The following is an 18074-nucleotide window of genomic DNA, read 5'->3' as shown; positions in this document are numbered from 1 at the left end:
CCCGCATGCTTTAAGTGACAACAACAAAAATCAACGAGCCACAATCTCTGCTGGTTTGCTTGCTTGTCACTGCTCAACTCATGGACACAAGCAACGATTTCTTTACCAAATCATTACTGGTGATGAAAAATGGTGCCTTTACATCAATATGAAGCAGCGTAAGGAATGGCTTAGCCCCGGTAAACAAGTGACACCGTGCGTGAAACAAGACCTTCATCCGCGTAAAACGATGTTGTGCGTATGATGGGACTGGGAAGGGATTATCCATTACGAATTGCTTGAACGGAGCCAAACGGTCAACGCAGAACTCTATCTTCAACAGATGGAACGACTCAACATGGCTGTACAAGAGAAAATACCTAATCGGCAGCAAGGAGTTCTTCTGCAGCACGACAACATCCACCCTCATATCGCCAATATGACCAAGGAAGCCATTCAAACGCATGGCTGGGAAGTACTGCCACACCCGCCGTACTCTCCTGATTTGGCACCAACGGATTTCCGCCTCTTTTGATCTCTTTCAAATGCTATGCGTGGAGTTTTGTTCAATACTGATGCAGAATTGAGAGCTTGGTTGGATCCATTTTTCGAGTCAAAATCAGGTGATTTCTACCAACGAGGTACTGAAAATCTTGTTGAACCTTGGGAAGAAGTTGTAAACAACAAGGGTGAATACATTATTGATTAATTAGTTGTTAACTTTTATTAAACCTTTTAAAAAATTTTAATTAAAAAAAAACGGCGGGAACTTAGTTGTCAACGTAATACAAAATTTAAATAATGTGAGTAAAAATTAATATTAATTAAATTAATATCAATTTAAACCAGTGGCCTAGCATATAGAAAAAAATCTGAAGATTCAGAAAATTATATTACATATATTACTAGGTAGATTCCTGATATGCTAAAGGCAGACGCCATATGATCTAACCACTAAGAAAAATTGTTCTCAAGAAAATTCGGCAAACGCCAGAACGTAAAGCGAGCAAGACAAATGAAAAGATACAAAATATTTCTTTCAGCACCTCGTTCGGAGGTGCTGAAAGATGTTTGATAAGTGGAATCTGCACCACTTCTTCAGAGCAGCATACAGATCGAGTGGAAATGGAATCATGGAAAGACACCCTCAGAAGATCAAGGTCAGAGCAGAGAGGGAACGCATTTTATCTCCAGAGGCAGTATTTTGGAACATGTCACCCCGATCAAGACAGGCCAAGGCGTCAGTTTCACACAAAGCGATATTCAGGTATGAATGGTGATACCCGTGTACAGCATCGCAATACGCTGTGGAAGACGGAGAGAGAGAGAGAGAGAGAGAGAGAGAGAGAGAGAGAGGGAGGGAGAGAAAACAAACCTTGACCCCCCACACACACACACACATACGGTGCACGATAAACAAAATGAAAGTATTTCTTTAACAAAGTATCAGGGTAAATATTTTTATCGCGAGTATTCCCCCTCTTTATATTACATTCAAGTAATATATTACATTGCAATTGAATTCAAATTGTTGCTGAAGGTCAAGGTGAGATAGACGCGTTTGTTAGTAATTATAGATTTGTATTGTTATCGAACACTGATAATATGACTGTATAACTTGATATTTATACTTCAGTTTTGCTTAACAGCATGAAGTTAAACTGTACACAATAAAACGTTTCTTGTCTGTTTAAAAATCCGGATTTGATTTAATAGAGTTCTAAGATCACAGCATCTGCAATATATTAGTAATAACCTGATACATTCAGCCAGTTTTATTTATAAGAATAATAATTAAGTTCAATTATTGTATGACTAGTTTAATAGAGAAATAGAATGGCAACTCTATTAATTAGCATTTGACGAGAATAAAGCTTGCTCATTTACCATTGCCATTCAATTTGATTATTGTAATTCCTTGAATTTCAAGTGTTGGGGATCTTGGAAGTTTTCTGCTCGTGGCACACATCAACCGCCATTACATGCATTGAATATCTCCACACATTAGTAAGAGCTATCACCAAGTATCTTTGCAGTTAACCTACCCACCCTTTATTTTTTCACTGGTTTCAGTCATTAGACTGTGGCTATGCTGGAGCACTTCCGTCAGATGAATTTTTATTCGAATGACTTGACCTAAGTACTTATTATTTTTTAAGCTTGGTGCTTATTTTATCGTATACTTTTTGCTGAACTGCCAAGTTGCAGGGACGTAGACACACCGACACCGGTTGTCAAGCGGTGGTGGGGGACAAACACTCACACACACACACACACACACACACACAGAGAGGACTGTTTTCTTTCAGTTTCCGTCTATCAAATCTTCTCACAAAACTTTGGTCGGTCCGAAACTGTAGTAGAGGACACTTGCTCAAGGAGCCACATGGAGGGACTGAAAATCGAACCATGTGGTTGGGAAGCAAGATTCTTACAACATGACCAAAACGTCGTCTACTAAAAGTAGAAAGAGAAATCAATCACTTTATTAATTGTGAAGGACTCATCGAATATTAGAAAATTATTATTTTTAAATGTCACAACGAGAGATATTCAGCAACAGTTCTTTGTAGTAAAGATTATTTGCCACCATAACATGGCAGTCCTGGTTTAGGACGAATGTTGCTGTAATTTAGCCCCAGGAGACATCGTCTCCAGCTGGCTATACGACATGATCTGTGTTCTTATATTTTCGAACAAGGGAATCTAGCACCACCCCCACTCAACTCAAAACAACATCTGTTTCTCCTTAGTTCGAAAATGTAAGGACACAGATCGTGTCATATAGCCAGCTGGAGACGATGTCTCCTGGGGCAAAAATAACAGCAACATTAGTCCTAAACCAGGACTGCCATGTTATGTTGGCAAACAATCTTTACTACACATTGAATATTGTAATCCAAGATACACCATGTCTGTAAATAAGATGGGTTCATCACCGCTGAAACGCCTTAATCTGACATGAGTTGAACTTAGGTTGACTTCGGAGCTAAACAATTTGCATGTATGTTGAATTGATGTCTACATTATTGACTCAAAAGAAATCTGTCACTTTGTTAATGGCTAGCATTCATTGTTTCTCTTCAATCTACATGCGTATGTCTGTGTGTGTTGAACCTGGAATAACATGTGACATGCATGATCCATTGTAGTCATCATGAAAGATGGAATACAACTTGTTTGATAGAAGTGAGTGGGTGCTACAAACATCAACCGACATGCGTAGGAGTATCGATGGAGCCATGAGACAATGATGAGTATGTTATTTGTGCACTATTCCTTGCGTCGGGATCACCAGTTGTACGAAGAACACAGGAGAAGGTTCGAGATTTTTGACAAACAAAATTTTTATTGTTCCTGTAAAAAAAAAAAGCTAACATTATCGTTACTACGAACGACAATGCATCGAGAGAGTTTCCAATGTTGTTGTTCTTGGTGTTGTTGTAGCAGGAGTTAGTGTGCTAAACTGCTTGTAATGTTCTTTGTGTTGTCAGTTGTTGTCTTCCGTCATTGTTGGCCATCTCATATGGCATCTGTCAGTGCTCTTTGTCAGGTAGTTAAGATGTACGGAATATACACTGATGGATAGGCTCAGAGAAAAAGGCACGAAAAGATGGTATTGTTGCTGGAACCAGTTGTAGGCGAAGTCGTGATTGGTCAGATTTTGTTGGTCATGTGGGTAATCTTCTAGCGAACCGCGACATCTGATTTAGTGACCTGGCTGTTGAACATTCCCGCTACATGTAGCAGGAAGTAACATCTAATTACACCAGTTCTTGAGCAAGAGCACTGATACGATGGATGACATACACATCTAACTCTCACTAGTATTAAACAGTGGACATTGAAATGCAGTGGTTGATGGTGATGTCTATATAATAGAAAGAGATAGAAACTAGCACGAAGGTCAAATCTGTTGTGTGTGTGTGTGCAAGAAAGTTAGTCTTATATAAGTTCATATTTGCTTTTATGTATTTTTATATGTCTGCAAGTACAAATATTAATCACGTTCACACTGTGGTAGCCAGAACTAGAAGATTAGCAGAAGAAGAAAGAATTACTTTTAATTTTTTCTCTCGTCTTCTTCCTCTTCACTCTCCCGACTCTCCTGTTTCTTCTCTTTCGTTTATTAATATTACATTGAAAACAGCAATAAAATTAGTTTATCTGCCACACCTGATGTGGCAGATAAGCACATATGATGTGGTAGATAGGTAGTAACATAACCAGTCACCCCACAAGGTGTGAATAAATACAAGTCAGAAAAGAAGAGATATCGTAGTTTTGTGGTGGTTTTAGTTTTCCTTCTTGTTCAGTCTGTCATTCGTATTATTTCATCCTTCACATTTTCCTATTCATAAAACCAACCACATATATTTGGCCACGAATGTGTAATGTTAATTAATGCTCCAACGGTTGCATCGATGATGGTCCCAGTTGATCCAATCAACGGAATAGCCTGCTCATATAGTCAACATGCAAGTGGCTGAGCACTCCACAGACACACGTACCCTTAACATAGTTCTCAGGGAAATTCAGCATGACACAGAGTGTGACAAGGCTGGCCCCTTTGAATTACAGGTACAGCTCGTTTTTGCCAGGTGTGTGCAGTGAAGCAACATAAAATAAAGTGGAAATTACTATTTGTAAATCTCAGAACGAGAGATTTTCAGCAACAGTACTTTGGAGTAAAGATTGTTTGCCAACATAACATGGCAGTCCTGGTTTAGGAGGAACGTTGCTGTAATTTAGCCCCAGCTGGCTATACGACATGATCTGTGTCTTTATATTTTCAAACAAGGGCATCCAGCACCCCCACTCAGCTCAAAACAATATCTGTGTATAGCGATTTCCGAGTTATTTCTCTTCATCAGCACAGAATAATTGATTGAGTAGAGGTGAATTCTTTATTATGATTATTTCAATCAGTACATAGATGAGACATTACAGGACAAAACAATTATAAAAAAGTTACGATGAGTTCGAATGTAAGATTTAAAATTTTAATTTAATATATATGATTTACTTGACTTTTAAAATGACCTTTTTTTTTTTTAACAAAATAAAATAAATAAAGGAAGCAAGTTCTAACTTCATACCCGGCAGCCTATAAGGCCTAGCAACTAACTGGGTTACTGACACCCTCCTTTCTCATCATATCCTTCCAACGTTTCTCATACTCTCCCAGCGGCGGGGTCTTCCTCTTTAACCCCATCTTGCTCTTCAGATGGTATCTGAAGCTCTGATCATTTCAAGGGGAAACGATATTATTGTGAAGGTCAGTGGCTGCCATAGTAAAAAATAGTTTTTTTTTCTTTCGTTTCAAAGAGATTAAGGTGTTTCTACATCGTCAGATACATCGACAAAGTAACAGAACAACTAAAGTTAGAAAATTACTATTTGCAAATCTCACAACGAGAGATATTCAGCAACAGTACTTTGGAGTAAAGATTATTTGCCAACATAACGTGGCACTCCTGGTTTAGGAGGAATGTTGCTGTAATGTCTCCTGGGGCTAAACTACAGCAACATTCATCCTAAACCAGGACTGCCATGTTATGTTGGCAAATAATCTTTAGTCCATGAAATAAAGTGTCTTGTCCAAGGAAGAGACACGCCGCCAGGAATCAAACTCATGTCCTTATGACTACAAACTGAATACTCTAACTACTAAGCCACGCGCCACCCCACATGCATGTACTTACATATCCATACACCTATCGCTTACCAGTCATTTCCTTTTCATCAGAGATTTTGTACTAACCTGAGCAACATAACATTTGCTAATGTAACCGAAGTCATAAAATAAACCTTGATATAAGCAAAGCCATTAGTAAAGGAAGATAAAAGTTTAGAAAGACTCTCAACTTTCCTTGTTTTTATGCTCTGCACGTGTGGTTCGGTGTGATGTGGAATGGCTTGCAGATACAGCCTGGCTTGATATGTGTTGCGCAATAGGTTGTAGTCAGAGAAATAGTTAAATGCTTTAGTTAGCATGGGATAAATGCATGACTAATTATTTACCTGATAGCTGTACGTATTGAATTCTGCTTTCCACCACCTCCCGAGGGCCCAGCACGGCCTCTTTTACATTCAATTGGATTCATTTGAAACTGAAATAACCGGGAAATAACATTAATTTTATTTCATCTGAAATTAAGTAGTTCAACATGAAAAAGAAAAAGAGAATATTTTTTCATTTCTTTTCCATCGGAAAAGGGTAGACATCCATAGTAAGGGTGCCCCACTGACAAAGATCTCTAAAAAAAATCAGGTAAAAGAAAAGGTGGCGATAATCAACACTTCGCTTCACCCCTAATTCTTAGTGGATGAGAAAACCTTTATAAAATCAATATCTTTTGAGTAGAGTCAAAGAATTGCATTATTTTAAATATTTACCTGTAGTGTTTGGTTATGACAAAGACTACAGGTGTTAGTTTATATAAAACATTTATTGCTAAATCTTTTTTTTACAAGGCTTCGTGAGAACACAAACAACGTCAATCTTATATGAACATCGTATTTTAGAGGTGCCGCAGGTTTACGCAGATAATTAATGATTAAGTCGACCTTTCATATCGCTGCAAAAACATTCAGCTGCTTCGATTTCTTAATCCATCTACGAGTTGCTCTAGAGCTGTGAAAAACAGTTATGAGGAAAATCACGGATTTGAGTATGAAGCTGTGAAAACAGCTACGGGAGATGAATTCATGGGGGACCGTAACGAAACGGGGTCCCAACCCCCTCTGGCTTCCCACGCCAAAAGGCTCTGTCTATAAGCCCGTCGCTGAAAGAACTTTCTGGAACTTATCACGTGAAAAATGAGTTTTGATTGGCTGAAACTGGGGTCTGCATGCATGACAAACTCGCGATTTACATGTGATTGCAAAATGAGAGTTGCGGTCAACTGCCATATACATCTTCGTGAACCTTGAATTTTGTATTTCTGATTCAAACCAGTATCGTTGTTTGAAACAGCTAAACGTCCATCAGTTCTTTTTCTCCAGTCTTAACTTCATTCATACCTTTTTGGTAATTTTCATTTATTGTTGTGGTCCTATAAATCCTTCCCATATTAACCAATTAAGTCCCAGAGTATTTAAATTTCTGAATATTACTTTTAAATTTTTACAGATGATTGAAAATAGGTTAAAATGAAAAAATAATTATTAAAACTCCTTTACTTCAAGTAAAAATGGAAATACTGGGTGTCCTATAAATAGGACACCGAGACAATGTGACATAGCTTATTCAATGTTCTCATTTAGTGTCCTATTTATAGGACAGTGGCACTTAATGGGTTAAAGAAATACGACTGCCTGTGCACCTTTCTTCATATTGTGCTACATCGATTCCGATTCTTACAATCACAGCAACGATTAAAATTAAGATAAAGGAATGGTAACAGTAGGATGTCCTGACAGAATTGAAATAGGAAGACAAAGCGAACCTGGAGATTGTAGAAAACAAAAGGATGGATCGGATGCCAGAAATAGCATTTAGCAGCGGAGAGAGCAAGGGGCGTGGGAGGGGGAGGAATGAAAGGTATTAGGGTGAGTGTGGGAGAGAAAAAGTGTGTGGGAGGGTTGTTAAAACAATTTAGTTGGATGTTTGTGGGTATGTCTTTGGATTATAAATCTTTGACAGAGTTTATTGGAACATGTGAGTGTGTGTGTCGAAATATAAGGAAGCAGAATGTGTATTCATTGTCGCCAATGTGCATGTCTTTTCGTCATTGCATGTCTATGTTTATTTCCATCAATCGTGTGTGTGTATGTGTGCATGCATACTCATAAACACACACACAATCACATATGCCCAGACGGTTAAAGAACGTTTTTATAAATACGCAGAAAACTGAACATTAACTGGTCAGATATTTTTAATGTACACACACACACACACACACACACACATAGTTGAAATTTATAGAAAAAGAAAAGACAATGACAGGTGTACGAACAACAAGCAGATGTATTGGTTTGACCCTCGAGAAAATGAAGAAGTCTTTCGTGTTTCGAGCGTACGCTCCTCGGCAGAAAGGAATAAGAGAAAATAAACAGAGAAAATTAAAAAAAAAGAAAAAAGAAAACTTGTAGATTTAGCGGTCAAGCATGGCGAATGATTAGAAAACAAAAGGAGAAAGAAGAGGTTGAAAGAAAGGGAGATAATAAAGATAATAAAGTGCTAGTGATTCCAAATAAAAGTGTGCGTATATGTGAGAATGGTGTGTATGAATGTATAAGTGTGTGTGTGTGAATAGGGGCTAGTGACTCTGACGTGTGTGGGTGTGTGTATGTGTAAGTGTGTGCATGTGTAAGTGTGTGCGTCTGTAACGTGTGACTGCTCATATAGTGGTATGTGTGGTGACTATTGATGATTTGTGTGTTGGTGTGTGGATATATATATATATATATTATACAATGGGTTTAGTTCCCTGATGAGTTACCCTGTGTAAGTGCTATAATTGGTCATCTGTTATGTTCTGAGTTCACAGTTGAGGCTGGAGCTATGGATATCATATTAGCAGGTATTTATTAGAGGATAAAGGACAACAAAAACCCAAGGCAGGATGAGTATCTCAAGTCATTTAAAATATTTAAAATATCTAAAATATTTCAGGTATTTAATATTTAAATATTTAATTAGAGTAAGTATACATACATACATACATATATTATGTATGTGTGTGTGTGTGAGTGTGTGTGTGTGTGAATGTGTGTGTGTGTGTACAGGGGGAGGTGTGTAGGCTAGAGAATAAGGTGTTGCACTAACAATGACAAGATCATGGTTTTAATTCACAGACCGAGTGGTGCATTGCATTCTTGATCAAAACACTTCATTTCACCTTGCTCCAGTCCACTCAGCTGTAGACTGGTCCAACCTGCAGTGGACTGGCATCCCGTTCAGGGAGCGGGAGTGGGGGCGGGGTAGTGTTGTGATCTCAGTTATACGAACATGCGTACTTACATACATACATGCACACATACCTACACACACACATACATACAAACACACACTCATACACACGCACATGCTCTCATACACACACACACGTATGTGAGAGAGAGATTCTTTCGATAGAGAAGGCTGAGAACATTGCTGAGAGTGAAAATTGAAACAAATGGGAAAAGAAGGAAGGAAATAAAAATGCTAAAAATGGAATCAAAAGAAATGAAATGGTTTTATGATGCCATTTGTTGAGCAAGGTAGTCTTTCGTTAGTATAATATGCTTCAAAAAATAAGTATAGACCACCCCATTGGTGTATCATATGAAGAATAGAATTGTCTTTCAAGAAGCAGGAGTATCTTCTATAAACAGAAAATTGGAAAACTTTGAATATCAAATTACAGCCCAACCTAAGCCAGATGTGATTCAGCATCTTGGTTTAGGTTTCTTGGGGTTTTATAAAATATTTTTTGAAAAAATGTAATTTTATCAGGTGCCATGGGGACAAAAATGTTTATCTTGAATTCTAAGCATTTTCCAAATAGGAAAGGCCCAGTGGGTCAAAGAGTTATAGAAATTTTTTCAAAAAGAGAGAAATCAATTGACATAAAGCTTCAAGCTTAAATTACATCAGCAAAAACAAAAATGGTAAAATATTCTCTGCAGAATTCTCAATTGCATAAAAATTTAGCAAAAAAAAAAACAAAAACAAAAAAAACCTTGCATTGCATGGTGATGAGGAATTCTAAGAACAGGAAGCGGAAAACAATTCTGGAAATTTTGGTTGGGGTTAAGAAAATTGTTGGCAAAAGTTTAATCTTGTCATGGAAGCACATCTCCATTATGTGGATAAGAAAATGGCAAGAATATCATATTTCTCTCCATCAGAGCAAAATGAATAAATCCAACTGATGGATTCCACTGTTTGTCACAAATTGCTGTATGGCCTTCGATGATAAAGGCTAAATATCTTTGGCCTCATGGCTGGCTTTATTCAAGATCAAGTAAATCACAAGCAAATGTCTGGAATGGTTTGTTATGATGATATCGCTTTGAAAAAGAAAAGAATTTTTATAAAAAGAGTCTTTTCTGAGATTTATCCACTTAAATCAAAAAAGCTGCTGAAAACATGGAAACAATTTTAGACGAACTTATCAGAATGAAAACACTTTGTCAATGATGCGTCTATGACTTTATAAAAATGATTTTCTGCAAAGGATTGAGGAAAATGCAGCAGAGCTATTTTTGTAAACTGTAAAAAGTTTTCTATTTGGTTGGAACAGTGCATGCTGCCAACCATCATGTGTTGATGATAATTCTTTTCATTGGCATTCAGTTGCTTTCATCATTGTTTCCTGCTTCATTCTTTGTTAGCAAAAGTTGAAAGATGCCATATCAGTGGTTGTCAAATCTGAATCTTAACTCGATGGAATCTCAGAACAGCGACTGTAAAATGAATTTATGAATACTTTGATATCATGGAACTTTTGTAAAGCATGGTTGGGGATTAAAGTCAAAGATAAAAGGGATGAATCAAATTTTCATATTTAATTTCTTCATTTTGCCCATATTGCAGAATAAAGTTTTTATTTGTATTTGAAAGCTTCTCCAAGATTATACGATGAGCTTTCATAATGTAGCTTGTGATTTAAGGACCCATCGAGTTTATTTTTAAATAGTTTAGAATAATTAACCAATGAATTAATTGCAGTTGGGTTGAAATTACATGAGGTCGCCTGACTGGCTCCTGTAGGATTTTCGAGCGAGATCGTTGCCAGTGCCCCTGGACTGGCTTGTGCGGGTGGCACATAAAAGACACCATTTCGAGCGTGGCCGTTTTCGTGCGGGTGACACGTAAAAGCACCCACTACACTCTCTGAGTGGTTGGCGTTAGGAAGGGCATCCAGCTGTAGAAACTCTGCCAAATCAGATTGGAGTCTGGTGTAGCCATCCGGTTTCACCAGTCCTCAGTCAAATCGTCCAACCCATGCTAGCATGGAAAGCGGACGTTAAACGATGATGATGATGATGATAATGAAAATGATTTTGAAAAAAAGTAAATAGCAAACATGGAGACAAGGATATCAACTATGAAAGAATAAAACTATTGATGTTTTCCATAATGAAACGGAAGAAATATATTAGTTTAAATTTTGGCACAAGGCCAGCAATGCCAGTGGAGTCGGTATGTCAATCCCATCAGTCACAGTGTTCAACTGGTACTTGTTTTGTTGACCCCGAAATGGTGAAAGACAAAATCAATCCTGGCAGCATTTGAACTCAGAATGTAAAGTTAGCAAAAATGCTGCTAAGCTTTTTACTTAACACCATAACAATTTTGGCAGCTCCCCCACTTAAATGGAAGAAGCATGCATTGATGTCCCAATATATTTTGAAAGTAAATGGAAGTCTTAATTTCAATATGGTCGGAGTTTTTGATAAAATAACATCAAATTAGAAACAACTACAAAACAATCCAAAACTACCCACATTTCACAATCTGAAACTACCCATATTTCACAATAAGCAGCAGCAGCAGCTGCAAATTGATTAAAAGAAAAAGTTGTGGCATTGAATGGGTGAATGTTTTCAAAAGAGTTTCATTTGGGATTTTAATTCCTGGAACTTCAATATTTTGTGTAATGAATATTTTAGTGTAGTGAATTCTAAATAGAAAAATAAATATTTGGTTGAATTACAAAAAGAACATCTTTTGAGATATTTTGACTTATAAGATAATCGTTTAGACTTTTGAAAGAAAAATGACCTCTGTGCGTGAGTGTGAATATGTGTGTGTGTGTGTGTGTGTGTGTGTGTATAAACACAAGAGCCATCCATTTCCCTTGAATGAGTATAGGTTAGTGACATGTAACATGTTTTTGCTGTTTTGTTTATTGTTTTAGGAGGCCTTGTAGTGATGAACAGACTTAGACACTCTCTTTGACTTGCTCACCTTCTGACCCAGTGTGACATCCAAGATGTGACAGCTGGAGGAAGAGAGAGGGAGGGAGAAAGAGAGCGAGAGAAAGAGAGATAAAGAGGGAGGGAGGGAGAAAGAGAGCGAGAGAGAGAGAGATAAAGAGGGGGGAGGGAGAAAGAGAGCGAGAGAGAGAGAGAGAGAGAGAGAGCGAGAGAGAAAGAGAAAGAGAGAGAGAAAGAGAAAGAGAGAGAGAAAGAGAGAGAGAGAGAAAGAGAGAGAGAGAGAGCTGCACCATATCTTGGCTAACACTTATTTTCGGTTGAAAAGACTGGAGCGAGTTCAAGTGAAGTGCCATGCTCAAGAAGATGTGTGTGTATATGTGGGGTGGGGTGGTATCAATGAAGAGAGAAGGTGAGTAGGAGTGAAGAGAGGAAGTAGGCATCAGATGAAGAGAGAAGAGGAGAGGAGTTGAGCGTGTGTGGTGCAAAGGAGCAAAGAGAGAAAGTTTTAGTAAATGACCAGTAGAGCAGAAATGGTGTGAGACTGGAGTGTCATTGCCAAGTCTGATGTCGTGGAGGTGCTCCACGAACCAGTCAGCCAAGTGGCATCCTGTTTGACCGATGTACAGAGAAGGGCAGAAAGAGCAGGAGATGCAGTAAATGATGTTGCTAGAAGTGCAGATAAAGGAGTTGGTGATATGATAGGGATGATGATGGGTGCCTGTGAGGATGGTGGTGTTGGAGAGGTAGGGACAAATGCAGTAGTGTGGGTGGGAGCAGGGAAACGAGCTAGGTTGGGAGGTGGGGTTAGGAAAGAAACTGTGGACAAGGAGGTTGCGCAGGTTGTGGGCACATTGATATTGATGATATATATATATATATATATAATATATATATATATATATATATATATATCATCGTCATCATTTACTGTCCATTTTCTATGCTGTTGACTGTTCTTTGAGCCACTTCTTCACTACAGTTTTCACTTCCTCATTACTGGACTATCATCTCTTCGGCCCCATGAAAGAGGGTTTGAGAGGCAAACAATATTCCAGAGACAAGGAAGGGAAAACTGTAGTAAAGAAGTGGCTCAAAGAACAGTCAACAGAATTTTACGGGGCAGGGATACATGCTCTCATTCGAAAGTGGAACATTGCTGTTGAGAGAAACGGTGACTATGTTGAGAAGTAGGGATGTGATCCACAGAGGACCAGCTTCATTTTGATGTATGATACATGTTCCTGTGTTGGTGATTATACCTGTCCTAAACAAAATGGCATTACTTTTTTTGACTCACCCTCGTATATTCCTGTTCCTATAATGCAGCCTAAATATGAAAGGAACTATGAGAACTATATACAAGCCCTTATGGTGTAGCATGGGGTGTGTAGATTGCACAGAGTGGCTGTTTTATATATATATATGTTTGCTGTAGTCAAAGGTAGGTTACATTTAAGGAAGGAACAACCAATCTGGCTGTCACCCAGGGTGGCCAAAGCTCATGCTGCAGCATTGCATGCCCCACCAGAATGCATGACATTATGCCTGTTTTGTTATCTTTTGTCTCTTATTTCAGTCATTAGACTGTGGTCATGCTGGGGCAACACCTTGAAGGGTTTTTTGTTAAATGAATCAACCTTAGCACTTCTTTTTCTTTCTTTTCTTTCTAAGCCTGGTACTTATTCAATCAGTCTCTTTTGCTGAACCACTAAGTAACAAGGATGTAAAGACACAAACATTGGTTGTCAAACGGTGGTGAGAGACAAACATGGACTCTCTCTCTCACACACACACACACACACACAGACACGCACACGCACACACACGCACACACGCTTACACACGCACATGCACGCACACACACACACGCGTATATGATGGGCTTCTTTCAGCTTCTGTTTAAAAAATCCACTCACAAAATTTTGATCAGCCTGAGGCTTTAGCAGAAGAGACTTGTTCAAGGTGCCATGCAGATTGAACCCAGAACCCTGTGATTGAGAAGTAAGATTTCTACCACTCAGCCATCGCTATGCCTGTGTATTTCTGCTGCAAAGTTGTGAATTTACTGTGGTGGTTATTCGAGCCTGTTGCCATCCGCTTTTGCTAGAAAAGGATTATCTGTGCATGAAATGTTTATTCGTGCTGGAAGCATCTTATGACCTGTCTACGTTTATCTTGAATCACCAATTTGAAGACAAGTGGAGAGCAATTGAGAGGGATTTGGCTGCGTTCCCTGCAAGTTGATAGAGTCTGCAGACGTTTCCTGTCTATCTTGGATCCATCATCATCATCCAAATCACCACCACCACCATCATCATCATCATCGTAATTATCATCATAACCACCACCACCACCACCAACAACAACAACAACAACAACACCACCACTGCCACCGCCACTGCCACCGCCGCCGCCACTGCCGCCGCCGCCATTTTAGTGTCCCAAAATGTTAGCGGTCACTCCACCATCTCACTGGCCCAATCTTTTCTCTGTTTGATGTTGGCTGGTTGAAGAAATGGCTTCCTTCTTCCTGCTCTGCCATAGTAGACAACTTTGTGGAGATACCTGACAGCTGTTCTGGGATTGTCATCAACTTGTTCTGCTATGTCAGAGGCCTTGCAATTAGGATTATCCTCCACACTTCACCTAACAAAGCAAAGGGTCCTGTCAGAGGGCCCTGGTCGACCTGGGCAAGATGATGTGGACTTCTTCCCCTCTCGGGTGAATTGCACAATTGCCCTATTAACTGAAAGTGGGATCCCAAGGTTTTCTGCGATTTTACGCTAAGTCCACCTCCATATTAATCCACAATATGGCCGCTTTGAAATTTGGACAGTTCTAAGGATTCTTTTGTACGTGGCATAATTGAAAAGTCAGATATAGAATCTGAAACATAAAAATGTCCATTAATAAAAAATATAAACCATTTCAAGTTGAAATAAACATAAAACAATGTTTTATAGTGTATCTATTTACTTCTGCCATAGCTGAGTGTATATATATATATATATATATATATATATAACAATCTTCCTTCAGTTTCCATCCACGAATTCTATTCACAAGGCGCTTTGGTTGGCCCAAGGCTATAGTAGAAGCTAATTATCCAAATTCCAGAGAGTGGGACTGAACCCAGAACCATGTGCTTGGGAAGCAAGCTTCTTACCACACAGCCACACCTACACGTATGTGTTCACACATACAAGTTTCCACTATATACAGAACAAAATCATACACTGAACATTTCTGTGCAGGATTATCACCAATGGGATTAGGAAATTTTATTTTCTAGATTTAAACTTCTAAAGAATCACCTTGGCAACGAAAGGAGACAACAGCAATTGAATCATTCCTTTATGTAAATTTAAAATCAGTATCCTCACTAACCGAACCGTTCACTAATTATAAATCAATTTTTCCTAATGAAATGCTGTAGCTTTCCGAATTGGAAAACTTAGTTTTAATGTGTTAGAGTGAGAGCATTGAAGGGTTTCGAACATACAATGCTTTGGTTAGGGGCCTCAGATATACTTTAAGCAGCCATGCCAATGAATTCCAGTGTTAGGTACAAATGGTTTCAGATGCTTGGTACAGAAGAATTTTCACACTCAAACAACTTCAAGTTTGGAAACTTTAGAAAGAAATCTTTCCATTTATGAATTTATTAAATCTAAATCCATGAAATGCAAATGACATATGCAGAGGGGGTTCATTCATTTGTTCATTCTACTGTTTAACAATTTGCATTGAATTTATCCTCGAGAATATGAGTGGAAAAACAAGATTAAATGAACACTGTTTTCCTCGAATTAATTTTATCAATTTTAAAATTGAAATAAGAGAAATACATATGAAATTATATATAGCAGCAGTCTTCAGCACAAATGGAAAATAGTGTTTACATACATACATACACACACAGACACATACATACATACATACATACATACATACATACATACATACATACACACACACAGACACATATATACATACATACATATATACATACATATTTTCATATGTACATACATGTACATGTACATACATACAGATATACATATGTGCATATGTACAAACATACACACATTTATACACATATATGTGTCTATATACACACATACACACAAACATGTGCATATGTACATTATACATATTAGATAAATATATTTCTCTTTCTCTTGCTCTCTCTTCACTACACACACACACACATACATGCACACATACATACATACATAAATATATGTGTGTATGTGCATGCGTGTGTGTGTGTGTATATGTGTGTGTGCATGTGTGTGTGTGTGTATATATTAAATTAAAATGTTCACATGAAGAGAAACATAAAAAGGAAGAAAAATGAACAAGACAGGGAGGTGGGAATTAAATCTACATTTCATTTTACACATTCACAATATTTAACATACTTATGTCATTTCAACTAAAAGCAATTTGACCTCTTTACATATAAGGTCACAGAAATTGTCTCTGGAAGGTTAAATAATTTGGAAATAAAAAATAAAACTAATGGTAATCACAGGAGAACGACTATGTCTATTTTTTATCGGAATAAAATAATGAATGTTTTACATATATGTGTTTATCACACTAAAAACTCATGTGTATGTGTACGTACATATATACACATATACACAGACAAATACCTATACATACACTTTTACTCTCTTTCTCTCTCTCTCTGGCTGTCTTACACACACACACATGCACACATGCACATATATATCCAGACAGGACACACACACATATATATATGTGTGTGTGTGTGTGTGTATATATATATATATATATATATGTATATATATATATATATATGCATATATGTATACACACACACACACACACACACACACAAACATATATATATATGTAACACACAAATATAATGATATAATATGACATATAATGTTCTTCAAAACACAAAAGCTGCATCTTGTCTCTGATTTCCTGTGGAAGAGAAAAAATGGAATAAAGGATTATGAAAGGAATTGAAATAAGAAGACATTTGTATAAGTAGTAGCAGCAGTAGCAGCAGCAGCAGCAGCAGTAGTAGTAGTAGTAGTAGCAGTAGTAGTAGTAGTATTAGTGGTAGTAGTAGTAATTAACAACAATATAATCGCTGGAAAACAAAATATTGACAGTAACCTACCATTCTTTTGTTCCAATAGAATTTTTGAAATGATTCTTTTTATACTAAAACTAAACTCCAAGAATTCATATTGTATTCTATTTGCTGTTGTTGTTGTTGTTGTTGCTATTAGTTTCCTTTTAAATCATGTTTTGCTTCTTCAACTGTGGTAGGAAAAAGTAAGAGAGAGAGAGAGAGAGAGAGAGAGGGAGAGAAAGAGAGAGATGGTGAGAAGGAGTGAAAGTGATTATCAAAAGAGAAATAAATAATGAGAAAGAGAGTGAAGAAAATGGTGGCAGATAGAAGGAAGCTGAAGACGGCTTAAATATTCTTCTCTTGCTTCTGTCGCTATAGTTTTGCTGTTTTGCTTTTGTGAGTTTTAACTAAATTCCAAGATTTACTGCATCTCGTTGAATTAGTTGTTCTCAGCAAAAATTTTCACGATTGTTATTATTTCTGTTATTACTTTATGTTTTTTACACTAATACTTCTTTGGTCTCAACAAAAGTATTATAAACATACGGATGAAGGATTTCTAGCCTGGAACAATTGTCTGTAGATAGAAATTATACAAAAGAAAATTAAAATTAAATCTGAAATTAAAGTAGAAGTTAATTACTTTCCTAACAATATATGAAACCTTGGCAACAATATGTTCCAACCTGGTGACCGTTTGTCTGGAAAGTGATAGCATCTTATCAGAGGAGTAAGTGGGGTGTTAGAAAAGGAAGAATGGTCGGAACAAATATTAGTTACTAAACCAAGTTATTATTGACGATATCAAGGAAAAGAAAGTTCTTAAAGATTCACGGATTATCATAAAGCCTTTGATATCATACCACACTTGCGGTTAGTAAAGTGGCACTCCGTCAGTTACAATGATGAGTGTTCCAGTTGCTCCGAGCGATAGAACAGCCTGCTCATAAAATTAGCATGCAAGTGGATGAGTACTCCACAGGCAGGAGTACCCTTAACATAGCTCTGAGGGAGATTTAGTGTGACACAGAGTGTGACAAGGCTGTACCTTTGAATTATAGGTACCCCTTGTACACTATGGACACACAAGAGGTGCAGTGGA

At 37.6% G+C, this 18074-nt stretch overlaps 1 long non-coding RNA gene across 1 annotated transcript; it reads right to left on the bottom strand.

Annotated features, from left to right (window-relative positions):
- Positions 1 to 3394: 3394 nt before the first annotated feature.
- On the bottom strand, positions 3395 to 17082 carry LOC106880406 (uncharacterized). Its single transcript, XR_001410738.1, has 3 exons — positions 17018 to 17082; positions 6004 to 6092; positions 3395 to 3850 (listed from the first exon to the last, which is right to left on the bottom strand). It is a non-coding gene; the product is annotated as an uncharacterized LOC106880406 (long non-coding RNA).
- Positions 17083 to 18074: the final 992 nt, after the last annotated feature.

Source organism: Octopus bimaculoides, chromosome 5 (assembly GCF_001194135.2).
Source record: "Octopus bimaculoides isolate UCB-OBI-ISO-001 chromosome 5, ASM119413v2, whole genome shotgun sequence".
Lineage (NCBI taxonomy): Eukaryota > Metazoa > Mollusca > Cephalopoda > Octopoda > Octopodidae > Octopus > Octopus bimaculoides.
The sequence above is the reverse complement of the archived record's forward strand: the minus strand, read 5'-3'. Positions and strand labels throughout refer to the sequence as shown.